Raw genomic sequence first — 27,934 nt, 5'->3', positions numbered from 1 at the left:
TCATGCGTGATTAGTTTCGTGAATGCACAGCACAGTCGCAGTTTCGGTCGCCGAGGTGACGCCTCTGTGGAGTCCTAATGTGATGGTCGGTGTCCGTTTCCGTCCGCTCTCTTTAGAAACAAGCAAGCACCTGCAGTGGCGCAATAAAACCAGTCTCGTTGCTCCGAGTGCGTACGAAACGGGCTCAGACGAAGGCCCTCGCGTACAGCGAAGGCCGGTCCGGCCCATCCGCTCGGCCTCGAGTTATTACGCCGCTCGACCGTCGTCGACGTCGTCGTTTACCGCAGACAACGCCGCTCGCACTGTAGGAGAGACGACGCGCCCGAGGCATCGCTCATCGGAGTGCCTGTGTGTGTCGCGAGGAGAGGCTAATTGCTCGGACGCCAGGGGCAGGGGGGTGGGTACATTTGCGTGATTGTCAAGCTTGCGTCTGTGTTGTACGGCGACATTCTTCTTCTCCTGCTCTGTTTCCTTCGAGGCTCCGTGTTTTTCCGGGCCAGATCGCAGTCTCTGCCTGGCGCTGCTCGCGCGAACGTGAGCATGAGGACCTTGAGCGAGGGGTGTGTCCCCCCCTCCCCTCGGTTTAAGAAATTGCGCATGACGAGAGGTGCACAGCTCGTGTCCTCGCGTTATGCTTGGCCTCGCTCCCTCCCTGCCGCGTGGTCCGCTGGCCGCCCCTGCATTTCGACGCGCCCTGTGTTTTTGGTCGCAAAACGTACGCGCCTCGGGGCGAAAACCGTATAGCCGTAAGTGGATGCCGTATAGCTGGACCGGTTGCCTCCGCACCTTCGAAAACCGATGTCCGTTCGCAACGAGGCGTGCCCGCTTGACCGCGGGGAACTGCCTTCCTGGAGCGAGCTGTGTTCCTCGGGTTCTAGCTCGGCATTACCCGGACGGGTGTAAATGACTATATTCCGATTCAGGTTGTGTGTGTGTGTGTGTTTCGTGCTCTTTGTAGCTGCACGGCATGGCACGCGGCGGCCGGATCGAATACCGGCCTCGGTGGCCTCAGACGCAAACACGCCCGTGTACTGCGGGATGTCAGTGAACCCCATGATGGCCGACACTGATGCGAAGCCCTACAGCTTCTGGGCGTTGAACTCCAGCTGCCATACGTGTAACCATCTTCAGCCAAACGTAACGCGCATTGCATCCATGACGCGCGTGGTTTATTTGCTCAGCCATCACAGCCTGTAGTGTGTGCCACTGTCTAGTGTCGAGAAATACGCGGATGGTGGCAACGTCTTCGTTTATAGGAATGCGAAGTGCTATATGTGGGTCCTCTTGGTAGTCGCCTTTGGCGAATTGTCACATTTCTCAAAAAGACGCTCGCAGAACTCTGGCTGTGCACACTTTCTTTTCTCTCCCTTTTTTATTTTATTTTACCACAAGAGCTAGAAACCCCTCTGCAGCCTGAAATGTGCTTTGTTTACTTATCTCGCTTCGCTCTCGCGTGTGTTCGCAGGCCGACTCGTGCAAGACTTGCCGGTTCAGCGCCAGTAGCTGTCTCATCAGGCATCGTCTCATTCCCACCAAGACGTAGCGTGGTGAGTGTTGCGAACCACCTTCTGTGTTAGTACTTGTGCGGTTCTTGCATGCGAAGTAATGTTTTGCGTGCCGTTGACTCCCGGATGGGTATACCAAAGTACTGTGCTCTTTCCTTTTCTTCGATTTTTCTCAGAAGTGTTATCTCGGGTCCGACGTCGATTTGTCTGGTCTCGAAACAATGCTTCGCCCCCGTCGTGGGCTAACACAGCGACAACTTGATAGGTGGCGTGCACAAATGCGGCCAAAATATTACGGGACGCGTTTCATCGTTTTCTGACGCATTGCTAGGGAAGACATGATGGATTTTGGGGTTCTTATGAGAGCCATGCCGGCAGCATGTGCTGACATGTATATATAAAGTATTTCCGTATTTTCGCTAGCTAAGGCGTGAGGAGAGCTTGATCGCCCAACCTTGCTCCGCATCCTGTACCGTCTTTGCCAAAAGTAACCAGTCTGATGGCTTGCTGCTCACTGTTATAGTGGAACACTTATGCCGACTCTCAAGCTCTAAATCGCTCTAAGGTAAGGCTTTCTATATCTTTGAGAGGTGCCACAAGGGCACCACTATACGAGTGAGCGGCAAAACCATGCAGCTTTCATGGTTCTTTTTTTTTTTTTAGCCGAGACGGTTTGTGCGAGGGGAAGGCTGGCTTCGCTCTTTGCTTGTTTGTTTTTTTGCGAGTCTCTCTCATCGTACGGTTGCAGGTATGCTGTCGACATTTTCGTCTACGTGCCGTTCGTCGCACGAGTGGGCTTCTCCGATTCTTAGTTGTGCATAGTGTGGTTGGTGCCAGGGGTGGATTAAAGGACGGGGTGAGGGAGGGGCCCGGGGGCTTCGCACCGCCAAACTAGAAATTTTACATGCTATAACCATGCTGAACCCGATTTTTTTCCGACGAAAATTTCTACGGTGTACCTGGTTAAAATGGGACCCTCCTCTCCTAGGACGACCCACTAGTCCTACCGTGGCTCACGCTGCCGCGTTTGCGGAGCGTACGGGTCGATGCGCGTCGTAGCTGTAAATATAGAGATATAGCATATCGTTACCGTGTTTACGTTACCGTTTACCGGGCTCGGTTACCGTTTACCGGGCTCGGCTGGCGACATCTGCGCATGCGCGCCCATTACCGGGCCGGTAACACTTTACGGAAACTCTTCAGCGTTGCGGAGAGAGTTAGCGTTCGCTTGTAAACAAACATGGCAGCGCCCTGCTCGCCCGCTTCGGAATAAATGCATGTCACCGCTGGATTCTTTGATGCTACAGCTCACTCAAATGGTAGAGGTTCGCTTTTATTTCGCATACTCTCACCCATACGTCGAGGTTTAAGTGACAACTAGCCCATATTGTTGAGATAATTCTGTGATTTTGGAGCACTTAAGCCTAACTATCCGCCTCGCAAATTTTCCTTCCTCCAAGCGCGTAGCCAAGGAAGCAACAACACTGTAGCTTTTGTGCCAGCTTTAACATTTTTCTCTCTATTTTCATAGTTTTCTTCCTGGAAAAACAAAAACATTCTGGTAGTGCTTGTCATATTCACCACTAAATTCAGAAAAAAAAAAGTTTCTCCAGTCCAGAGTTCAGGTGCTTTGACTTACTGTCACCAGATGGCGCCACTATGTTTACATCCAAGTCGTGCATCCAAACATCCAAAGAAGCGACGCTGCGCGCGGCAAACAGGTGTTGTAGCTGCGTCTTTTACAGCATTCGCAACGCAGTAAGCGCAGCGTACACAAGCTTAGTGCGTTCTGTGTAGTAAACTTGTCTACTGGTCAGGGTACTTTTGAAGCCACTGAGCCGGCCGTTAGCAGAAAAGTAGTGAGCACGTCTTTATATACAAAGAAAAAGATGATTAAATAGCATGTAGCACCTCACTGCAAAGAAATGCTTTCAATACATGCGTATTTCTGTTTGTAATTAATGCTGGGGCTTCTACCATCATCATCATTCGTTTTCGCCTTACGGTAACTTGTTACGGGAGAGACCGGAGAGACGGTATGCTAAAACGTCTTCTAGCGTGCGCAGCGCTAACCGGAAAGTCCGGTAACACGGTAAACGGTAACGTAAACACGGTAACGATATGCTATAACTCTCTAATGTCTCCCTGCACCGTGCTATAGTTCAGACAGTCCCGGCGGGTGAAGGGGCTCGGCTTTGTGCATGTCGTGAGTCGTGTATTCCTTCTTTGGAAGAGGCTTGTATGCCGGATGGCCGGAGAAGGGGAGGGGGTTCGGGAGAGAGTTATGAGAAGAATCGTCATCGTCATTAACAGCCACGTTAAGCCTACTGCGCAACAAAAGCCTGTCGCATTGATTTCTAATTAGTCGTGTACTGCGCCCGCGGCGATCGCACTTTTCCTGAAAAAAATTTCCTGACCCCCCTTCCCCGGCCATGCTACCCTTCCCTTGAAAGTCACTCTGTTAACCACTGGTTACGATCTCCTTCCTGCGCATCACATGCCCTGAGCCAAAGAGGAAGGGGGGGGGGGGGGGGGGGGACTAATGGGCGTCTCACTCTGAGGGCGGGAACAAATCCGCATAGTCTGGAATTTTTACTGCGCAGCAGCAAAACTCTAGCGAGGAAAAAAAGAACGGGAAATTATTGCGAAAGACCGAATGCCTGGGGATTGTAGGGGACGTCACGGATATGGGGACGGAATTTTACGTCCTCCTCTGCATGCGTGCGTGAGTGCGTAAAAGGCTGCGACATTGGCACTATTCGCCGCCGGCATATATCAGTCCCATGACAGATACTGCTTCGGTCCATTCGCACTTAGAGAGACGGCGAGTGCGCTGAGGAAAGGGGGGAGGGGGGGGGGGGGAGCGCATTCGTCTCCGAACATTGGCCGCGGCGCTATTAATGGAGCTAATTACGCCTCGGGCCAGAATTCCGCCGCCGCCGGCAGCTTGATTGATGGCGCGCGCGCATTCTGCGTCTCTGTGTTCTATACTGTATAGACGCGAGCACATGTAGGGGCCCCCCTTTAATTAATCCGTCTACTATATCGCGCCGCCCGCGCGCACACGTGCTTCTGCAATGAATGTCGAGGTGGTGTATGTGCCTGGGCGTTGTGCGTTTTGGCATGACGCCCCCGTCGCCATAGGTCACGAGTATCGGCTTTGCTGAAGAAGCGAGCACTGAATTCGAAATACGATGAACCAAATAAGGCAGCGACAGAGACGCGTCTGTGCTTATCCTGATGGGCTCGTGTTTGTCTAACTTTTGTCGTGTGCTTTTGTTGTGTGCTTTTGTTGTGTGCTTTTGCGCGCGTTTTTGCACGCGTTCTTTTGCACGCTTGCTTGCCTCTTACACGTGAGCAAAATGGCTCGCATGTATAACTTATCGCACCACCCTCGTTTTCGCGTGGACGCCCGTATAGTGTGTCCATTCGCAAAGGGTAGTTTAGCAGGTAGCCTCTATCTTCATAAGGCATGCCACTTCTTGTCCGGCATCGACCTTTTATTTTTTCGCTCACTGCGCGCGGACTTGCAGTCGGCATTAAAAACCGTCGAGCTGATTGAAATGCATCCCGCAGGATTCTTGTAGGTTTCTTTTTCGTACTGTCAATTTTTGCCGGCTGTGATAGGTTTTATATAGGATACTCGCTTTAGCGGTGAAGTAAGATCTTGTTGATGTGCGTAATTTTAGCAAGTTAAATCCATCCGTCTCCTGTTGTGGTCTTTAGAGCATGTGATGCCACTTTGTTATTTATTGGACATGGTGTATCGTGTGCTGTTTCCCGTCTAGAAGCGCCTTACGTAAATGCGTGGGTGTCTACGTAAATGCGCATATCCGTTGCATTGTAGATTGTGCATGCGGGTGCGAAAAGGGGAGTTCTATAGCTTAATCGCCGCCGTGCGAGCTGATATGACATATTACCATGTTGTCGCAGGCGTGTGGAAGACCCTATGGCTCGGCGGGTGCGGTATCTTCTTTGTAATCTTGATAAGACGCCAAGCCTTCTGCTACGCATAAGCGCAAAAAGGTGTCGGCCGATTGAATATGCTGCGTTTGTGAGGAAAAGAAATGCGTGTAAAGTTGTCTTACTCTGCACGGGCATCTAAAGCGCGCCGTGAGGGAAGGGATGAAAGGGGCACAGACAAAAGAACCGTGCGTGGTTTAGTGGGAAGCACTTGTGCTCAGAGCCCGTATAAACACGGTCTATGACAGTCTATAGACTTCTTATAGACTCTATTGTCATCCTATAGATATTTCTTGTCTATTCGTAGTCCATAAACTGTCTATAGACGAAAGTGACTATAAGTGTATGGCCATAAATCTATACATTGTACATTTACTGTATAGCATTGTATTGCGTATAGACTGTTCCCTACACTCTAAGAAAAAAAGGTGTGATCTTAGTCTTTTTGGGGGGTAAAACACTTGTCGCTGAGCTGACACCTTTTTGGGGGTAAGGTTACGCTGTTTCTTGGAAACTAAGTATTTATGCTCTCGCACATAGAGTAATGTTACGCTCTAATAGCCTAAACTTGCACTCACATAAGAAGAGTAACTTTAAACCAGTTAGGTATAACATTACGCCTTTCTAAAAGGGGTAAATGTTAGCCTGAGGAAAGCATAAACATATCCTAGCATGCAAGGTGCAAGTTTGCACCTTTAGCAGGTAAATTTATGCTATGTATAGAAGTGCAAAGTTACTTTATCAAAGACTAAACTTATGCTGTCATAAACAGAGCAAAGTTTGCACCCCTGTGGTGCATGCTTATACCCTTACATGATGGATAAAGTTACCCTTCTGGTGGTACAAAGTAATGCCCTACTGCAAAGGGTATCTATGCACTACTCGGTGGTGTATTTATACTGTCCACACGAGAGCATTATTACCCTTCTGTAGCGTAAACCTGCCCATTGAATGCAGAACTAAAGTTGACCCATATGGTAGAAGCCCGAGTCTTTCTGGAAGTGCAGGCAGTGTCAAAATGTTGCGACGAATCTTTCATGTGAGATGGTCTGTGTCATTGTGTGTTCAGGTGCAGGTACTACTGCAGAATGTACACAAAGAATTCATAAACGAATCGGAAAAAGGAACATACCGTCATATTTATTTTGTCACATGCTACACCATATTACAGCAATGACCCTGGCAGTCTTCTTCATACAGGTGGAGGCAGTATGTACCATGTATTTGACCTGCACAGAGAAGAAAACATATAATGAATTTTGCAACCACAAAGCTCAGACGACGTGACCATGGGCTTAGTTAATTCAGGTCTAAAAGTGTAAACCACATAAAAGGCAGGGATAAAGGGCGATGCATGAAAACAATGCCACAAGTGCAGGCTTCTGTTTATTAATGAGAACCAAAATCAGAAAAGATATGCAGGAAAAACAAAACATGTCCTAAATGGCAGCTACTTAATCACTCACATATGCTGACATTATCACAAGCACACTGGCTTCTCAGGAAAAATCCAGAATATTGTGCCCAGCTGCACGGTCAGGCTGTAGGCATCCTGGATGCCAGACTAAGAAGAGGGTCATATCAAGAAACAGGAAAACATGTGCATGAAATGGAAGCTACTAAAAGGTGATAAAATGAAATGCCGTTTAACAAACCCTTCCCTCCATTCTCGTGTTTTTATTTCTCTGTATCTAGAGTGGTTAAGGTTTCATGCAGCCCTTGCTAACAATATGTCTCTGGTCTCTGATGCCATTATATGTTTTGTTGCCCATACAGTGAATTTTCTTCCTAAATGGGAAGTGTAGGTGATTATCTGAGCATCAATGAGTGATACTTCCAACTGTAATTTTCCCTGCATATATTACCTGTGAATTCATTTCAGATTAGCAAACAGCAGGAAGCTTGTGCCTGTGATGGCATTTCTGGGTGCATTCCATTGTCACAGCCTTTCGATACAGTTTAAATACCTGGTGAAAGGCCTATGCACAAAGGCTATGCACTATAAATCTTAGTCTACCACTCCTGGAAAACAAGGAAAAGCTTTCGGCTAAACGTGAAATAATAGCAAGGGCAAATTACACATCTAAAGAGTTGTCTCCATGCATGAGGTAACGTCATACCAAAAAAATTATTTGGACCACATTATAATAAAGATACTTTTTATTCACGTTCATAACCTGTTTCATACTACACCTCTACATTATGCCTGTGCAAAAAGCTTTGGCTATGGACTGGCCTTCACTGACAGACTACATTAACTACACAAGCAGCATAGAACAGTATCCTTGTAAAGCACTATTTTTGCTTGAGGAAATTACAAATCTCGTCTTTTTATTTAGACAGTGCTGCTTCATCTAATGCTTGCAGCATATGCAGCAGCAGTAATCCTCATGAATTACATTTTGCTGGCACAACAGAATGTTGTGTTATCTTTACACATCTTTTCAGATGCTTAGCATAATGAAATTGTAAACACTGACTGACAGCATGCAAGAATGGCTATTAAACCAGTTGCCGTCCATATCTGCTGTCACATGCAGGGCACGTGAGCTTAATTAAATTTTAAGTTCACTCCGATGTTAAATAAAACTAATATGGATTCATGTGAGTTATTGGAAGTTATTCACATCAGTGAACAGCACCTTCCTGCTCAAAAAGAAAGTGTGAACAGTGCAAAGAAGATTAACAGCCTCACATAGCTGCATATCACATTAAGCTTCACATGCATAAACGGTGCTAGTCATATTAGCTTGGTAGCATGCCACCCTGCCAAGCATTACCATAACTGTGTGTCATTTTTTTCTGACGCCAGCAACATGGATTGTAGGCAGCGCCTCTCAAACTAATTCAATATGAAATCTTTGCTGAAGTCCAGCCTACTTTTGCAGAAAAAAAACTGCATTTATACTTCATGCCATAAAAAGTGGTCACAATTATTCAAACCATTATTCAGAAATTGTTTCAGAACTAAGTCCTCGAAAACATTGAAAAGCTCTAAAATCTCTGTAATAGAATAGCTGCAGCTGCGCAACATAGCATACTATGTTCACGGATCGACATCAAGTGATGATGAACTTGCAACAATGTCCCAATTACATAAAAACATACATACCACACACATCTAATCCCGGCCACTCGTACGGTTTTGAAGAATCCAGGCTGAACTTCGGTGCTAGGAGTGACAATGGTTGTGCACCTTTGCATCCCTCCTTCTCCCAGGTGCACTGCAATAGAGGTGTCATTTATAGCGTTAGTGTAATGGTTAGTGATAACTTATATGTTCATTAAACCACGTAATGGCAGCACACATGCTCAAAAAACGACAGGAATAGTTTGAAAACGAGAAACAACTTTTTATTCCAAATTTTATCCATTACAGCACTTGCCACATATTTATAACAGGCATAATTGACGCAGTGCACTGGCATAATAAGCCTAGGCAAACTTCTACAGCACAATGGCCTATTACCAGTGAATTGTCACTAAGTGCCTAACATAATTAACATATCTTCTAACAGCCACTGCAGAAAAAAGAAAGAACTATACTGTTACTGCTTACGAGATTGACAGTATTCATTACAGAATTTTTTTCGTTGACAGATTACCGCAGTGCAACCAAAATCCTTATTGTTCTAAACAGAAAAGCTTAGATACTAGCGTATTCTTCTATTCAACCTCTTAGAGCGACATCAAACCTAAAGTCTCACTCTTTCATAAGAGAATACAAGAGCACTAAAAGAGGTGACATAGACTGTACGCTTTTGTGAGCTAATGTTTGGCCACCAACTAGCCCCGACTTTTTCACTAGTAAAAAGAACTAAACAAGTTCACTTTTCTCTATCAGTTCTCAGCCTGAGTGAAGAGCCAGTTACATATCAACTTAACACCATTAGCAAGCGCATCTTGCCATTCGAATGCAGTAAAACTGCTGGCATGATAAGTCACATTCTGGGTTAGCAAAAATATTGCAAGGTGTAAGCGAAAACGGCCGCATGCCAGGAAGCGCAGAGCACAAATGAGCTGCTAATTTCGTGCCTATGCATAAATAAATTTCACGTTTACTGTTTTATCGTTTGCTTGCTAGTCCGTGATAAAGAAAAAAAATTGACGCCGTCCATTCGCAAAAAAAAAAAAAAAAAAGCGGCCTGGCAGAAGGAGTTGCCTTGCAGCGCTAAAATTATAAAGGGATTATTGTCCAATAAGAATCACATACAGTGCTGCAGTAGATGTGAGCACTGCACGCAGTACGTGCCACAGAAGCGCGCACACTAATTTACTCGCCCCTTTCTGAACGGAGACTGCGGTTTGGACTTACCTTACTGAATGGTCGTGAGCAGGGACAAATACTTGGCGTTGAAGAGACGACCGGCAATGTTCTTTCGCACGGCAGACGAAGGATCAGAGCCTGCAGCGAAAGAAAGCATGAGAAAGACGCCTGCAGATTGCGCCGCTGCGATCGTGTGTTGTACACGATAGGCTCCCTCCGGCCGCACGCGACCGGCTCAAAACAAGAAATAGCAACAAGCAGCGGCTCGCGCACACAATCCATGATAAAAAATCTGTATTGAACACACCATAACTTGACGGCAGGAAACAACCCGTATGACCAAACGAAAATGTCACTTACTTGTACGGTTGAAATTGGGCGCAAAGAATCCGTACGATGAGGGCGCCGCGACGATCTGGCGTGCGCTGTTTCTTTCAGACGTTGACTCTTTCGCGAAGATGTCGCCCACTGCAGCGTCACACATCGATGAAGCTTGCACGATGAAGTGATCGCTGAACAGAACCTAAACGCACACAGGCCCGTACTACAAAATAAAAGAGGAATGCGCGTCGCGACTTGCACGCACGGCACCCAGGCGCGGTAAACAGCGGCTTCGTCTTCGACTCTACGCGAGCGGCCAATCCAAATAGACAGGCACGTGACCTGAAGAGGGAGAATGGAGAAACTACAACCCATCGCCAGCCATCGCTTCCAAAGCTTGCTTAGAGGAATTACAGAGGAGGTTTTCCTTCCTCCATGCTTCGTGCCTTTCTTTCGTTCCGCCGGACCCCGCGCTTCCCCTCTTTTCCTTTTCTCCGCTGACTGAAAGAACGTCTGCGTTCCCAGTAGTGTCCCAAGGTCAAGCTGCCCGCGTGCGGGGCGACGACCTTTGGTCCTTGCAATGTGCTGGTAGCTTATTATTTTTGCATGCGCCTCTCTGCCCTTGTGGCACGTATTTTTCCGCGCTTTCGGCGTGCGCACAACTCTTCCGTTATCGGAGACAACGAGCGCGGCGAGACTCGTCTTGTCAGTCCTTGCAGTATCCCTTTGAAGCTTTTAATGCAGCCAGCTATTACGCAGTATGAATTACGCAGATGCTGCCGTAAATGTGTGGCGTATGCAACAGAATAGTTTTCAGAGCAGCTGCAGCTTAAAGTTACGAGCATCATTCGGAAGTTCTCGTCAGCTCTCATTTACTACCGCGTACAGGAGGCACTGCGAAATATATATCAATAAACTGCCCTTCCTGTACTTCTAAATCATTCACAGAACCGGCTAAAAAAAGCGATGTAAATGCTGCAGCATTATTGATTCAATGTCAGGTACAGTAACAGTTTTAAATACTGATAGTGCCGCGTGATATTGCTGCGAGAAATTTCAACTTTCTTTTGTGCTTATGGGGCCGCAAGTGTGAGGAGAATCCGAAGAAAGCAAAAAAACCGCTCTGTTCAAAAATAGTTTAACTCAATCGAAATAGATACAGCTGTAGAGATATGGATTTAATAAAGCCGCATCGAGAGATGCGGCAGAAGCGTCAGGCAAACAAAGGGGATTCACAACATTTGAACATTTGAGGAAGATGGCGCAGAAGAGGGCTTCAAACGACGGTCGACCACTGCTGATGCAGCAGTTCTCACCTCTCATCGTTCCAGTGTTCGCGAAGTTCTCAAAATATTTTCAAAATGGGTCAAAAGAGCAGAAATGGAGCACTGCCAGCGCTATGCCAGCAAGCATCCGTTGAGACGCTTCAACCGACTGGTTATTCGGGCGATTCCGTCTATTTACGCGCTTTCATTTTATTCTATATAGGCAGTTGCCACCGCTGAATTTATGCTTTTGTTAAAGATTGGTTCGTCAGTGCGATACAATGTGTCCTTTAGCTCAGTTTTATTTGTGCGTACAAGACAAAAATCTCAGTCATCCGAAGCAACTTACGATGATGAAGGAAAACCTGCCGGTTTATACGCCGTAGTTTCATTTATTTTCGAGCTTGGGTCTTCGGGCTGCGTCTATCTAGTGCAATGTACTGTTTAGTCCTTATCATTAGCCTCTAAAAGAAAGAGTTATTTCCTGACGCATGAACCATTCCATAAGAATTCACAATGCACTGCCGCAATATAAGCGCCTTGATTACTGTTTCCTCTGGCTCCCGGTTTGTTGCGGAATTCGATGCTTCCATAGCGCTACATTTCGAAAAAAAAAAAATGGAGGCAGTCAGCTTCATTTCTGACTATCAGTACTACTTGACTGCATTAAAGCTGCGCGGAACAACCTAAAAGCTAAAAGTTACGTACACGTACACGTACACTGAGTTTAAGCTAATTTCTGCTCTTGTAGGCGTGCAGCACAATTTCATATGCAAGAGAAGTTGGAATAGACTTAAATCGCTTTGGTCGCCTCGCTCCCTGTTTATCAATTTAAAATAAGCTGAAATTGAATTGCTTCTATGTGAAACACTTGTATGCGCCAAAACATGGTCAGGAAATGCAGCTATCTCGAAAACTGATTACTATGGGCTTCGCTATCTTGTGCCGAGAGAAAGGATCCGTACACTTGTTGGAAAGGAAACGTAGAAATGTCTTTTACGCTGCGTTGAGGAGTTTCCGAGCAGATGTACAAATGCTGGTGATCTCACAGTAGACCAGCAAAAATGCGACTCTGAGGCCTGGCTCGTGTCTTGGTAAAAGTGCTCTAAACAAAAAAGTACCTATATATAAGGAATGGTCAGGCCACGTTCACAACTAAGTTCAGATGCAGAATTATTCCTTCCCTAGTTTCTTGCATTTTTGTTTTTCAGCGTTGTCAGTATTAGTGGTGAAGATCACGTGGTTATCAGCGAGTAGGGCTCTTTTTTGTTGTTGAAATGAAGCAGAAATATGAGAGTGCAATTTATTCGGGATTTGCGTTACATTGCATCTTCAGCTAACATAAAATTACTGCGTCAACAATCTCGCTCGTTCGTCTGATTTTGATTTATTAACTTGTATGCATGTTAACCTGAACCCTTTCTGTTATTCGTCTGTTATTTGCTCAGGAACATGTGCCACAACGAGGGGTTATTCGAAAAGCGGTGCACGTTATTCGAAATTTACGGAGGGAATTAACCGCCCTGGTATTTATTGTACGCTATTAGAAAATGAAGAACAGCGCTGACTAATAGAGCTTACGCTGGCTGTGAAGCAAAACTGTTCCTTTTAAAGCTTTTATTACCGCTTTAATAAAAGCGTAACCACAAGCCGAAATTATAAGCGCAATAATTTTCATGCCTCTGGTGTGTTGAAGCGCTAAACTGTTGATTTCGTTCAGAGCTGCGATTGGTCAGAGGAGTAACACAGCACAGATCATGCCGTCTGTCTTTGCTGACTTACTTCTTTTTAAAATGATATCCAATCATGAGTATGAAAGCACATGCACCGAATATTAGTGATTATTTTGGTCTTTAGCAACCAAGAGCATGTTAGCATGCGTGATGGTTGTCGTGGCTGATCGCGGCCAATGCATCTTTTTTCAGTAACGTTCTGTGCATCCGCCAAGCCGCCTCCAGGCGGAGATGGGCAGAAGATCGCTGTACGTGTTCTTCCAAGAAATAGCTTCTGGTCCCTTGAAGAAGCGAGGAGGCGCGGTCAGTATCGCCAGCGCGGATGAAAGGGTCTATGCAGTGGGGAGCGTGAGCCAGCATAGCTCTTAACTATTGTCCTCAAAATAACCCCGCCGCCCCGCTTTCGGGAGAGGGCCATCTTCGAGAGGGAGGGGAGGCGGTGAGGGCTGCATACTTTGCTGTACAGCGTCTTCGCGCAGAGGGAACACAGCTGGTTTGAAGAGTAAAAAAGGGGGTAAGTTTTCTGAAAGAGACTAACGGCCTCCACCACCTCGACACGGGTGTAATGATGCACTCTGCAAAGTGCATCGTTAGTCCATGCGCCTTCAGATAGCATAAGTCGTGAAGATGCACCCTTCTTACACCTTTTTTTCTTAGAGTGTAGGATCTGTCTATAGAGTAGAGTGTCTACAGAGTTTGTAGACAGATCTGTGGACAATCTATATACTGCCTTTTTTTTTTTTTTGTAAGGGCTAGCGGCGGTGTCGCAAAGCGGGGAGACAAGCGAATTGTTGCACGACATCTCAATGCCTGTTATAATAGGGTCAGTGTGCCGAGGAAACCTCGGGTCGGTTTCGCTTTCGGAACGTTGTGTAGCACAGCGCGGTGTAATGTCTGGAGTGCGGTAGTGCATACTAGGCGAAGGTCGGAAAGGGTGTTTTTTTATAATCGAGAATACATCAACGCGTAAACGAACTTGTATAGCGCAGCACCCCGCGCCGAGTTGCCCCTCTCTTCGGCCGTCCCGTTTGTGTGCGCTGCGCACCTCTTTTCGACTTTTCGCGAGATCAGACTGAGGGGATACGACGGAAGTGCCGCCGGAAGTACAGATCGGGATTCCGCATCAACATGGAGGGAGAGGGGATCACGTAACGCGTGTTGATCGACTGCAAAACTGGAAATTGCAGGGAGGACGAGTGCGAGAACGAAGTCGCGAAGTTGTGAACGCGTCATCAGCCTCACTGACGAGGCGTGGAAGGGACTGACAATGGGACGGTGCACGTCGTGTCTATCGGTGCGTGCATCGTCACGACCCAGTGGAAAAGCAAACGCTGTGAAGGAGGGACGCCGTGCGGGCTCCGGCATTTAACTCGGCTACGTGAAGCGCCGCCAAGGTTTTCTTTATATTTTTTTATCCGCTCCAGAAAGAGAGGAGCAGTAGGTGCCTTCGTCGTACGCTGAGCGTTATGCTTTCCTCCTTTCCACTCACGCTTCCTATCGTCGGCTGATGTTCGTTCGACATTCCGCGTGCGTAACGCGGGCAGGGAAGACGACATCCCTTTTCTAATGCCCCCCCCCCCCCCCCCCCCCCCCTCCCCAACCACTATCCCAACTTCCTCGGTGGTTCTGTGCCTGCATGCACCAGTCTGTTCTCGCAGTATTGCTGCGTCTTACGTGCTTTTCGGTGCTCCCGCCCGTTCAGTACATGTAGCCAGTTCCCGTTCATGTTTTCTTCATCGGCGGAAGTTTTTAGCCTTCGAGATTCCTCTCTTCACCCTCATCGTATTCTACTTCTTTCTGTTCCGTGGAATCCCTTCTCCGGGATGCGCGTGTTTATGGTCTCCGCTTCCAGCGCTTGTCGGCGCACATTTATGCGGCAGCAGTTCGTGCGGATGGCCCCTCGTACACCGGTTGTCATCGGCAATCGCTCGCCCCGGTGGCGGCATGCGGCGTACCGCACGAGCACGCGACGTCCATCTGCGCAAGCACGCTGGCCATTTCCCCACCCCGCTTTTAGCCTCATCGTCTCCCACCCGCTTCTTTTTCTTCTCCCCCCCGGCTTTCTTCCGCGCGAGGCCGTTTTCCTTCCGATAGATGGGGGGTTCCCATTTATTTCCCTAAAATAAAGGGAAGTAAAAGGCCGTTTGAGAAGAGGACGCCAGAAACCCCTCGTCGCGCGCAAAGCCGTAGATCTCCCCCTACGCTAGGTTTCCCGTGCCCCGGCCTATACGTATGGACGCTGTTGGGATTCGATCTTCAGCGTCCCCCGTATGTATGGCTTGCGTGTTTATGTATGGCAGGAAGGGACGCTATATGCTTCACCCCCCCTCTCTTTCTGTGGCTATTGCAGCACCCGGATGGGCCTCCTGGTATTTGGGATGCGAACGTGCACTTCTTTTTTCCCCGTCTGAACGCTTTTGTTTCTTTGTTTGTTTATTTTTATCCCTCTCTCTCGACGGCTTCGGCCATGTCCACTTTGTGTCCTTCCTTCCCAATGGCGCCGTTTTGAAACGCATATACGGAACAGCCGTGCGTGTCGTTTGATGCTCTTTGGGCATATCTTTTCGGTCGCGAGGGGAGCGAGTTTGTGTGCGTCGTCGCATATCCTGCGGCTCAGAGCCGCGGCCCGTGAATAGTACTGGCGTTGCATTGAGCTGGATGGCCTTTCTTTTTTTTAGTTTATGTTTTGTATAACATACCAAACCCTGGCGCGCCGCTTCTCGAGTCGCTTCGATTTTCTCCGCTTTGTGTGTGTCGTTGCTTTTTCGCGCGAGGGACGACTCCTTTTTTCTTTTTCTCTGGCTGCCGACGTTGTTGGCGTATACTCGCGGGCGATCAGGCCCACTCGTTGGGGATTTATGTCGGGAGGTTCGCTCCTTGGAGGCCATTCTGCGCGAGAGAAGTTATTTCGCCGTCGCTTATGGTATATGTGTACCGCCTCTCTTCCGCGTTCCTTTTTGTCGCTCGCGAACGTCGCTTTTGTGCCCGATCTGGCTGCGAAAGAGAAAGGGGGACCTTGAATTATGTCCCTCCGCGCGCGCGTGTAGTCGAACCGCCCGCGGCTGCCCTGGTGCCGAACCCTGGCTTCGCGAGTATAGAAGTGTGCGCGAAGACTTTGAAGCAGGGCGGAACTAAATGCCGAAGGGAGCGTTTCTTACCGGGGGGCCTGCAAATGAAGGGCGATCTGCTGTTCTAGTTTTTGTCTCTTTGCTCGTCGTTATTGCCGCCTTAAAACCGGGTAAAAGATGTCTTTGCGACCCACCCTTCCGCTCCTTCGTTTCGGGCGGTATAACGGCCGGCGTTTCTCTTGCGCGTATTATGGTGACTCCTCGCCTCCGTATTTTTGCGTTATTTTATTTTGTTTTGAATTAATGGTGGCTTGAAGCTCCCCTTTTATTCCTTTTTCACGAGGCAGGCGGCTTTTCGTCGGGAGTGGAAAGAAGATATTTAACGATTTTAATTCGGCCCGTGGGGTCAAAATGCGTCGTCAGGCATAAAATTTGCCTGCTAGCTGAGGGAATTGTGACGCCATCAGATGGCAGCATTCCAACTGGCTGTAGGGAAGGGATGTCACCACTTTAGAGCATTCCCATTGGTTGAAGTAAAGTGATGTCACTTCCGGTAAGGGCATCAACAGCTGCTAATGCTATCGCATTGCCAACACATAGTGGAGTTTGTCTTCCTGTAATTTTTTTTTTGTGTGTGACCCGGAGCGAAAGCTGTGTGCAAAGGTAAGACAAGTGGAGTCTTCAGTTTCTCTTTTCTTTCTTGTTCTTTCATCACTTCATTAGATTGTTAATTAATCGTGAAGAAAGTCTCTCTTATTTTTCCGCTGCTGTGTTCCCATGTGCTCTAATTGAATTCCTTATGGCAATGCTCCACCCGACTCCTAGACATGTATTTTTCTTTTTCCTTGCTAATGTTTACCTTTTCTTTTATTTTGCTTGTTCCTTTCTGTTCACCTGTGTTTGATTTGTATTCACTTTTTTTTTTGAATTCCAGAGTGCACTCCTCAAATTTTTATCATGCTTGTCATTTTTGTTCGCCCACCTGCTATGGTCCCTGATGGGACTGGCAGTATTGTAAATAAATAAATAAATAAATAAATAAATAAATAAATAAATAAATTATCGCGTTCGCTTTCATCAGCGCACATGCACGCACTTTTTGCCGCAGTGCACCGTGGAACTTCCTCTCGTTACTTACTTGTTGTGTGGGTAAGCTTACCTACTCCTGCTGCATTGTTGCGCTGCAGTGAAGCAGGCCTGTTTCTTGATTTCTGTTTTGTGGTTTTTTGAGGCAGGCTGAAATATGACAGTGGTACGAGATTGCGCAACTTCGCAGATGCTGATTATCCCGTGCACCTTATTTGTCTAGCGTAGCAGTTGGTCGTGTCATTGTTCATGCAGGGTTCGTGTTTCTTAAATCTGTAGTCGCGCTGCGGACGCATTGTAATGCGACATGTGCGCGCTTGCTTGTTTTTCCTTCGAGGCCTGGATACATTAGAAAGGAAAGTGGTTACAGGAACACTCGAGGAAGAATACGAGTATACGGCAGAGGAGCCATCGTGACCGTAAATACCAAAAGAAAAATATTCCGCATTGTAATTAAAGTGCGTATTATATGCGGATGACCCTCGGTGTTTGCATTCGGTGCGGGATTCCAGCCTTCAGAATGGTATACGCATGTCCGTATGAATGCGCTTGTTCTGCAAAACGGCAGGATCCGTTTCCAATAAACCCGGTTCCAGTAAAGCTGCTTACCCGCGTTATTATCGATGCGTTTGTTCGCTTCAGGGCTGCCGCCATTTGTGGCGCCAAAAAGAGCCGCGGTTCGACTATGTGCGCGGATATGTAACACTTTAATGACGGAGGCGATAGCCAGATCGCCCTTACCAAAGGGCGTCAGGACGACGACGACGACGCTGTCTGGACGCAATCTCTTGCTACCCCTCGACGTTTGGGAATCTCTGTCGGGTGATTACAGTATGACCTCGCTGAATGGCTCTCCAGGGCTCGCAGTCAGGGAAGCGACTTTCTACCACGCGGTATCACCGGCTGTGCGACCGACTTTGTGTGCATGCGCGGACACGCTCGCTGTGCTCGGGTTGCTTCGCAGTAGGATTGCTCGTGTACATAACAGTCGAACCTCGTTTTAACGAAATAATGTATATAACGAAGGAATGACTATTATCCTTGAAATCTCAATCAACACGGTCTATAACGAAGCTACGGCTATAACGAAGTAATCCCCGGGCCCCTTCAACTTAGTTGAAACGTGGTTCAGCTGTATATGCATATACGGGCACGCAGGCTGTGGTCTGTATGCGAGGCAGTCGCCGACGCGCAGGCAGTCAACCTCCTCCTGTTGTATGCATTCGATGCGCTCCTCGGATGGGAAGCCTTTGGGCGGATCGCGGCTTGGCAGTTGGACTCGTGTATTTTCCCGCTCCTTTTTTCCGCGCTGCTGTCGTAATGCATGCTGGGGCACGTGGTCTTCCCTGACTTCATGATAAAGCGAATTAGTTTTGCTAGTGTATACCGTGGGGCGATTTCTTGCTTTTAGCCAATGCAGGGTGGCCATGCCCAAGTGTGTAAGGGTCGCTTGTCGAGGCCTCTCCGCACAGGGTGGCCTGCACATTCTTCGTAAGCATGCCGTGCTGTTTCAGTGAGGCGCGCGTGCGTGAGCTTGCTTTGAGACCGGGAGTCTCCGGAATGTATTGTGTGCACAGAATCCGATGTATGGGGATAGCTTTTCGCAGCGTCTTTATTCGCAGGGGAAAGCGGAAGTATACATAATTGAATATGCCTTCTGCCAATGGATTACTCCCAACCCAAATGATGGAGATGTCATCAACTTCAAACGCGGCGGCAAGTGTCGAAATATGTACAGTGGTGAGCAGCCTTGTCTAGAGCGCTGGAGCAGTGCACACTTGGTAACAAAAACCGAAATTAGAGAGCAGCCCCTCATTACAGGGCAAAGTTTTCGTGCCTGCTTTGTTTACGAGGCTATCTGGCGCTACTTCCGTGCAAGCGTTGCAGCTGGACCCTAGAGGCTGGCACAAAATCTGGATTTGTTTGCAAGGAAGTGCACCGCCCGAGCGCTCTAGACAAGGCTGCTCACCACTGTACTAGGGGTTTCCGTGCCTCTGGGGCCAGAAGGCTGTGCTCTAATTTCACCGCTGTGGCGCGAAGTTGTTTTTCTTAGGACCGAGCTAGCTCGATAGGAACTGCGTCGATTGTACTCGATTTCCTTACCGGTGGTCAGTGTTGTAGGAGCGCGTTCTTTACTTGCATCAGCACAGAGGGTCATCCGAGGCGCTGTTTAGTCATTCGAAGGTCACAAACACCTGAGCAGCCTCATTGGATCTTTGTTTGTGTTGGTACTGACGTACCTATCACAGTGACCATGTCTCGTGGACACGACGGACTAGCATTTTTTCCCCGATCCAATTACCCCCTCCGCACGTGCAGGATAGCCATCCGACTTAGACCATCGAAAGCGCGAGTGAGCCAAGTCGTTTGCCTGACAAACGCGAGCGTTTCGTGTCACGGTTCACTCGTGGCGTTGCTCAGCAAAGCAGTCGCTCGCTGGCAAACTCGTTATCGCCGAATGCCCTCTCGTTCGGGTCAGGGGCAGCGGTTGTGTTCTCCGGAGGCCGGCTGACAACTACAGCGGAACTGTTTACGCTCCGTTATCATCTCTCCACGTCGTCGGAAAAAAGGAGAGCCGAGATCACAGTCGTCTCGCTTTGCGACATCGCCTCCGCCCCCCCCGCACTGCACAGAACAGAGACGCTCGCCGTCGCCGCAGTGTCCGCGTACCAACCAACCACTCCGTGTTGCGCTCCGCGTATATTTATGCGCTACGCGGTCTCCCTTGGTCGGTTTCTACGAGTGCGTGTGTGTGTGTATAGCAGCCGAGCTCAGCTGCTCTCCCTTCTCCCGGCGAAGCTCGCTTGGCGCTGACGGCCGCGGGTCTCAGCGCGCGGAGCCGCCGGCGCTTTCTCCGCCGCCCGCCCCCGGTCGTTTTGGCGCTCGGATAACGACCCCGTGCTCTGCCGCCGCCTGCGTGTATGTATATACTGCACGTCGCGGGGCCCGCCTCGGCGCCGCCGGCGTTCCGCTGCGCTGGCCGCGCAAATCGCCGCCGCTTTGTCATGGGTCCCCAGCCGACGCCGGCCAGCCATCGCACCCCTCCTCCTCCTCCTGATCCCCTTCCTCCTCGCTCTCTCTCCTCCTTCTTGGTTGTTTCTTGAATTTATTTTCGCGCTCAAGAAGGCGTTTTGCTTGTTTCCGCTCTTTCTTGCGAGTGTTGTCCCGTGGAGGACTCTTGCTCGTGTGAGCTCCGGTGGGAGTTCTCTTGCTCTTGCCTCTCCAACCTCCCCCTCTTCATCCACCTGGTTATAGTCATTACGTGCCGGGCTCTGGCGGTAATTCATACTTCCTCGTTCTGTCTCCGTTCTTCTTTTCTTCTTTCCCCCCTTTGGCCGTAACAGATGCGGTCGTAATGTCTGTATACCCTGAACCCCCCTTCTTGTTTATATGCGGATTTGGCGCGCTGTTTCATGCGCGGGGGCGCTTCATGCGCTCGAGCGAAACAATGGCGTGGAGAAGGAGCGAACGCCCGAGCGAAGAAGCTGGAGAAGAGGGAGCGGTGTTTTCTTGTTGCGAGCGGGTGCAGTGAGCCCTGCCTCACTCGAGTGCATTGCAGTGCGCGTAGTACTTTCGGGGACGATAGAAAAAAAGAAAAGAGGGAAAGAGAGAAGGGGGGAAGCTAAACAGAGGAAAGATGTACTCCCGGGCAACGCCGCGACGTGCGCTCACCCGCTCTTGAGCGCATGCATAAGGTGTGCGTGGTCACGTGGCGGCGCCCTAGCTTCGTTCCGGTGCCATCGCGTTCCGGTGTGCGTTGCAGTATATTCCCCGCACGTGCCCGCTTCTCGTTTCGGGTTGGAAACACTGAGGATTTAAAACGGAACCGTTTGTGCTCGCGTCGTTTTTTCCCACTCCCTACTGGACGGGATAAACCCACTCAGCGTATGTTTGAGGCGTGGGCACTCGCTTGGTGCTGTTGCGTATTCGGTAGGGGGGAAAAACAAAGAGCGTTTCGTGTTGGGTGTGCGTCTGTTGTCGGGGCCTGGGCTTCTGATGTCCTCCCGCACTCCCGCGGCAGCCTCTTGGAACCCCTTCGTATGCCGGGAGCTGCCTGTCTCCGTCGTCGCCAGTGTGTGTGCGCCCGCGCCCGTTTCTGCTCCCCGCGCGGTCGCGCATCATTACCGCCGCCAACGAGGTTCATTATATGCGCCGCGTGGCTACTGCACTGTGCAGCGTTCTCCGGCTAATATAGGCGGCGCTCGTCCGTGCTACGCTCGCCTTTACCTGTCCTCTCTCCTCCTCTATACATTCGGCTGTTATTTTCTTCATTTATTTTTCTGAAAAATCTTTGTCTGGAAGGCACCGTTATGTTGGAAACAGGGGTTTTGATATGCGCGGGGGTCCGAATCCTGAAGAAGCCGCCGCGGTTATGGTTGGTATGGTGCTCGGCAGACGCTGGTTCGATCCCGGCTGCGGCGGTCGCATGCCACTGGTGGCGAAATGCTAGAGGACCGTGCACTGTGCGGTGTCAGTGCACGTTAAAGAACCCCAGGTGGTCGAAACTATCTGGAGTCCTAATCTGAGGCTTCCTTCATAACCGTAGCCGCTTTGAGACGTTAAGCCTCATAAAACCTAAACGAACCCCGCAGCCTCGGTAGCGACTTGAGCTTTCGAGAGGCGCAAAGGGTAGTTCTCAGCCGGCGTTCGTCCTTGCGGTGGATGCGAATGCGTCGAGCCTTCGCGTTTGTGTAAAGCTGCCACCAGGGGAGCCGCCGTCGACCACCTGAACCCCTGGTGACCGTAAGGAACCCTCCCTCCGACGTTGCGTACGCCAGTGTGCTAAGTAACTAGGATGCTCATAAGTACCTTGTTTTTGAAAGCAGTCTTTTAATGGGCGGCTGTGCCGAACATTCGTGGGCTCTATCTTTAGAGCCGGCCTTCTGATGCCAGGAAAACGTCGTGTGCCTACTCTCCGCGCCGTTTGACTTAACGGGCCCTATAGCACCCCAAAGCAAAATATCTGCAGGATTCCTTTGATGCCTTCACCACTTGCCCTTTGAGTCGATGGTCTCGGCGGTATACAAAGACGCTGAGCCTCAACGAGATAGCTACGCCCACCTGATTGCACGGATTTTGCATAGCGGCCCGTGCTCTACCGAAATCGTTGGTATCGATCACCTTAGGCATGTGCGATCGTGTCGGCCAGCGCGTTGGAATGGTGGGGCTTGGAAGCGTGCCTTCCGCGCCGTTCTATTTTTGCGCACTGGGTCTCGCCTTCTCGTGGCGTTTTATCACGCGGCACCATCGGACAAAGTGGGCAGCGACGCAGCGACGAGACTAGCGTGCGCTGCGAACGCCAGGCGGACTTGTGCGAGCATGAAACCGATCACACCCTCGCTGGTGTTTGGATATAGATGGCCGCGATTGTTCGAGCCTGGCAAGGGAGCGGTCGCGCTGCCGTGTGGGCGTTGGGTAAACACAGGGTACGAGGACTCGGTGCCGCGCGTACGCGCGCCCTAACAACATTCTCTGAATGATGATACCTTTGTCTGATTTCTGAGGAAAATGGAAGCCTCGTGTCCTTGCGTTTCGTTGTTGTTTGTATTTTGCGGATTGGTGCCTGGAGACGAGTGCCGCCATATCTGTTGCTGTCTGATGGAATGCCGTTGATAAGTCCCTCGGCATGGACTCTGGGTTGTATGAAAGCCTTATTCGAGCTCGACGTCACCTCGGGGAGTATGATGAGCGTGAAAGTGCGACTCGTGTGATGGGCTCACGCCGTATTTATGGGCTCAGGTGGTGTTTATGAAGAGCCGCCGCCGTGGTTCAGTGGTTACGGCGCTCGGCTGCTGACCCGAAAGACTCGGGTTCAGACCCGGCCGCGGCGGTCGAATTTGCGAAATTCTAGAGGCCCCTGTACTGCATGATGTCAGTGCACGTTAAATAACCCCAGGTGGTCGAAATTTTCGGAGCCCTTCAGTACGGCGACCGTCATAGCCTGAGTCGCTTTGGTACATTAAACTCCTACAAACCAAACCAATTGCAGGCCGAGTATGTTCCTTGTAGGTACAGCCGTTGTCAAAAGTTTAGAGCCCAGGGGGTCTGCTTCTGGGCCACATTGCTTTGATCGTAATGCGTCCTCAGCGTCCCAAATCTCCTGAAGGTAAGAAGATTTTTGTTCCTGCTACCTCCGATGCGTAGGACTTCCATTAGTGCTACAGGAGCGCCACAATAGTGCTTAGAAGCAAACCCCCTGGGCTCTGAACTTTTGACAAAGGCTGTACTCGTAAAAAGGGCTGCCGACTACAGGTAACATACGCGGGAGCTATAGGTACCGTACGCATGCTGTTTTCTCGCGTGCTGTTTCTTTCATGGCGCCGGCTAGGCCTTACGGACACGCATGGGCTTGTTGAAGGCACGTCGCGTTCAGGCGCCACCTTTCCAACCCAGCGGTGCTTCCTATAACGCCTCGCTGGGGTTCACTCCCAGCGCGAACCGCTGCGAATCTCTCGTGCGGACGAGGCCACCGTCGACAGCCGCGCCTGTTCGATGCTCCTCCGCGAGCCGGGAGGCCACGAGAGCTCGAACTTGCCGCTCTCGCCCGCGGCGGCGAGCGTCGCGCGACGCTGACGCATCTGGAAGCGACGTCGAGTGGTGGCCTCGGAGGGGCATACACGGCGCTCGCTCGCAGCTCTTGACGGTGAGCGAGCTATATAGTCAAACTGGGCTGCGTTGTCCCGAAAGAGCCTGCCTGTGCGCGGGGCCAGAAAAATTTCCCCTCCCCCTCAGTGCCCCGCGGGGCGTTGTACAGCTAAAACAGGTCGTCCTGTTGGGAAGAGATTTTTCGGCGGCCTCCGTTCTTGCTCGTTATTTTACTAGCGGGCTTGTAATTAGAACGGGCCAGCTAACAATGGCTGTGGCTCTACCCGGATGCGTTATTCGAGCGTTGTGCGGCACCGGACGGGCGCTTGAATGTTGTCGCGAAAACGAGTTCGGCCTCGCGGGCGCATGTATATAGTTTCGTCCCCGCTTGGCTGGGAACTGCGGATGCAGTTTGTTTAGTTACGCAGTTCTATTTTATAGAGCAGACTAGGGTAGGCTGATGAAGGGTTCGTCGGGACATGTATACGAAAGAAACCAACAACCACTGAAGCTGAGGAAAGCTTAGGTAATGTTGCTTTCTTTACAGTGTTCCTTTGCTGTTTCTTTTTTCAAGCCACCATAAACGTAGTACCAACCCTCAACACTTTCCTTAGTTTCAGGAGCTCTTGCATTGCAGCATGCACAAGTTGCGTTGTAGTCACACAATCAGTAGTTCTTGACTCGTACTAAAGTCGTTTTTCTGTGTGCTTCCTTAGCGGCCGAATCAATGAGTTATTAATCACTCTTTCCTCGTTGAGCCTTATTTTGCCTTGCCGAATTCCTGTTTAAAAGTAGGACGAATTAACGATAGTTGTGACTGTGTTTGGTGGCGTTTTCTTGCAAATCTTCGCGCTCCTCCTTGTTGTGAAGATTGACGCCAGTAGTCATATATATATATATTCGCTTTCCGTGGGGCGTATATTAATTACTTCGCCTGTGAGGATGTACCAACTCAAGGACTGTATCGAATTCAGCTTCTGTCCGGTTTGGTTTGGTTTATGCGGTTTAACGTCCCAAAGCGACTAAGGCTATGAGAGACGCCGTAGTGGAGGGCTCCGGAAATTTCGACCACCTGGGGTTCTTTAACGTGCACTGACATCGCACAGTACACGAGCCTCTAGAATTTCTCCTCCAAAGAAATTCAACCGCCTCGGTCCGAATCGTGCAGTCTATGTACTTGCGCTCGGATAACCGGTAGCGCATTGCTTGGAGGGCGTAATTTTCAGCGTTACGTGAAAGCAACGTCAGCGCCGATTTTTGCCGCGCCTGCAGTTGTTTGATTAGTTTTCAGTATTCACGACTATCTAGTTGACGGCTCGCCTTCGGAGTGAACGAGGGGACGTTGAACTCCAGCTGAAAAGGCACGGATAAGAAGTATTCGGTGTTTCACGCCGAGTGCTGGAATGTGAGTGTCAGCTTCAAGTTTCGAGTGCATTTCTAAGTCCAGTCATTGTGCTATGCAGCGTCAACTTCTTGCCCGTGTTCTTTGTTTCTTTTTTTGGCCGATGTTCAGTTTTACTCGTGTAGCATCTGGCCCTGCATTTCTACTCTTCTTCGGAGAGGCGTTCGCGGTCTCTCAGTTTTGTTTAGCGCGCACACTCCGGCGAGACGGATGGTGACGACTGGTGACAGAGCGGCGGCCGCCACATCGTCCTCGGTGGCGCTGAGACCTCGAGCTCCTCCGAGCGCGTGCTGTGAGGCTCGGATGATGTGTGGCGACGCAGCGATTTGACGAATGCTCGCGCTCCTGCGTGTCGCAGTGGCGTGACACGCGGGGCTGTCGCGTTTTCATCTCGCGCCGCGCCGGGACGAAACAAACCTCCTCCCTTCCCTCGCCCATCGTCCTCTCTCTCTCTCTCGGGCGTGACTGCTGGGTGGCGCCGCCCGATGAAGTATGCACGCCGAGCCCGGTTCTGACCCCGAGAGGCGCGTCGGCCTCCCGACGCAGCTGCGGCGTCGTCAGAACACACAGAGAGAGAGAAATGGATCGTCCGTTATTCTTCGTTTGCGCCACACACGCGGCGGTGCTTCACCCTTTGCGCGCACTCCCTTTCTTTCTTTCTTTCTTTCTTTCTTTCTTTCTTTCTTTCTTTCTTTCTTTCTTTCTTTCTTTCTTTCTTTCTTTCTTTCTTTCTTTCTTTCTTTCTTTCTTTCTTTCTTTCTTTCTTTCTTTCTTTCTTTCTTTCTTTCTCACCCCTTCCCTCTGTTCTTTTAGTTATTCTCTGTCGGAAGAAATAAGAGCCAAGTAAAAAGGGCTTCCGTGTGCATTCGTAACCACGTGGTGCAGAATTGATCGCTCTCGCGCGCACGCATGCCCCCCCCCCCCCCCCCCTTTTTTTTTCTCAATTCTGGTCTCGTGCATACACACACTGCCAGCTCTCTCCATCGTGCTGCAAGCCGCGCCGTCCCGTGCCTTCGCCCGTTTTCTCTCTCCGCTCCACTTGACGTCCGGCCTTGCGTGCATGCATATCCTCTGAGAGAGCGGACGTTTCGGCGTTCGCGGCGACGTTGAAGAATGCTGCGTTCCCGCTCTACGCGCTCCGAGAATGGAAGGACGTTCCCGCGGCGAGCGAGCCAACCGGAGAGCTAGCGCTCTGATGGCGGCGGTGGTGCTGGTATTGGTATACACCCAGGAAAACGGAGCATTAAGGCAGGGAAAAAAAAAAAAAAAGATTGCTTGAAACTCCCGCGGATGAGGGGAGCACGCGTTCTCGACAATCTATATGCGCACACGTCTCCCGCAAACTGATTCTGCAGTGAGGAAAATGTTCCTGGGACCTCCTCCTCCTCTTCTCGTGGTTCCGCTCTGCCCTGCAGAGGTCTGTTTTTGTTGTTGTTGTTCTTCGTGCAACGCCAGGCAGGGTGAGACAAATGTTGGCGATATCGGTTCGCGTGCCGGGGCGTTTGTTTGCCTGTCCCGCCTGGCGCTCGTTGGAAGCCCCCGGGTTTGCGGCGCGCTCGTACCTCCTTCGCATCGGGGTCGCCAAATCGCCTCTGAGAGCGCGGGCGGCTGTGGCGGCGGCGGCCTTTCTTCCTTCGCAAAAGCGCGCCGGTGTTCTTCTGCTGCTGTTGGTTGAGGAGCCGCGGCTGCCGGGTAAAGTGCCGCGCGCGTGCTGCCGACGCTGCGGCGCTGTTGCGTTTTGTTCCCCGGGTCCAAAGCTCCGTGTGAAATCGGCCAACTGCTACCGTGCGTCCTCTCTCTCTTTCCTTACCTCACTCTCCCCGTGCTATGCATAGTTTGCTCCTCGGGCTTTTTGTTAGCTCTTCGCTTCCCACGTGCAAGCGCGCCCGCATCCGTCTCCGATTTGCCATTGCTCTGTATTGTTCTACGCTGTGCGGCTGGAGTTTGGCGACTCGTGTCTGATGTATAGAAACGCCGTCTAGCTCTACGAATCGTTTTCCCGCAGCCCGGCTTATCTATTTATTTATTTTCTAGGCGAGGTTTGGGGGAGAGGTTGGGGGGGGGGGGGGGGGCATCGCGAAATGCATCTTCGAGAGCCGCGCGCGCTTGTTGCCTGGGGCGCCTCTCGGCTGTGCACTGGCATGCTCAGCTCGCATCGAACGTCTCCTTCGCCGTAACGCTATTGCTGGCAGCGAAGCTTGTTGCGTGCTGAATCTATGCTTTCTCTTGCTCAGTTGTCCTTAACGCTCGCTGGGCACTTACCGCGTGGGCGTATATAGTTTTGCATTTCACTGCCACCGAATGAGCCATGCACTGTACTGCTAAAGTCTAATATCGGTTTTCGATGGTCTCGGGTATACAAGCGAAGCGATTGTAGTATACTGCAGAACCGCGAAGCCGTTGACTGCGCCTCTGACTGGGACGATGGTGAGAGGAGAAATTATCAGCAAATGCCACCTTCGTTTCTTTCTTGCCTGCTTTGATGCGTATACAGTGCGCCGTGCGTTTCATGGTTGCCGTTTAGCTCTCGGCGCATGTCGAACCGTTGGGTTAACGCGGCTTTAGCTTCCAGTAAGAGTAGATATTTTTCTCATAATGTGTGCTGGTAGGTTTGCATGTTTGTGTATGTGTAGTACAGCAATAGAACAGAGAATTGGAACAGGAGTAGATTGTAAAGCAGCAAGTTGGGCTAGTTTGCGTTCGCTCCTGATGATGTGGTTGTCTTCGTCTTTTTTAGTC

General features: G+C 50.1%; 1 protein-coding gene across 3 annotated transcripts in view; it reads left to right on the top strand.

The window, feature by feature from the left end:
- The window catches only part of PlexA (plexin A), a 329,472-nt gene that overhangs the window by 82,240 nt on the left and 219,298 nt on the right, over positions 1-27,934 (top strand). For all 3 annotated transcript variants that reach the window (XM_089570875.1, XM_089570874.1, XM_089570873.1), the window contains one exon: positions 1,466-1,547. The gene's annotated coding sequence lies outside the window, so the exon portion shown is untranslated. The remainder of the gene's footprint in view (positions 1-1,465; positions 1,548-27,934) is intronic.

This window comes from Amblyomma mixtum, chromosome 2 (genome assembly GCF_055824585.1).
Source record: "Amblyomma mixtum isolate Tamu chromosome 2, ASM5582458v1, whole genome shotgun sequence".
Taxonomy (NCBI): domain Eukaryota; kingdom Metazoa; phylum Arthropoda; class Arachnida; order Ixodida; family Ixodidae; genus Amblyomma; species Amblyomma mixtum.
This window is presented reverse-complemented; position numbering and strand designations above follow the sequence as displayed.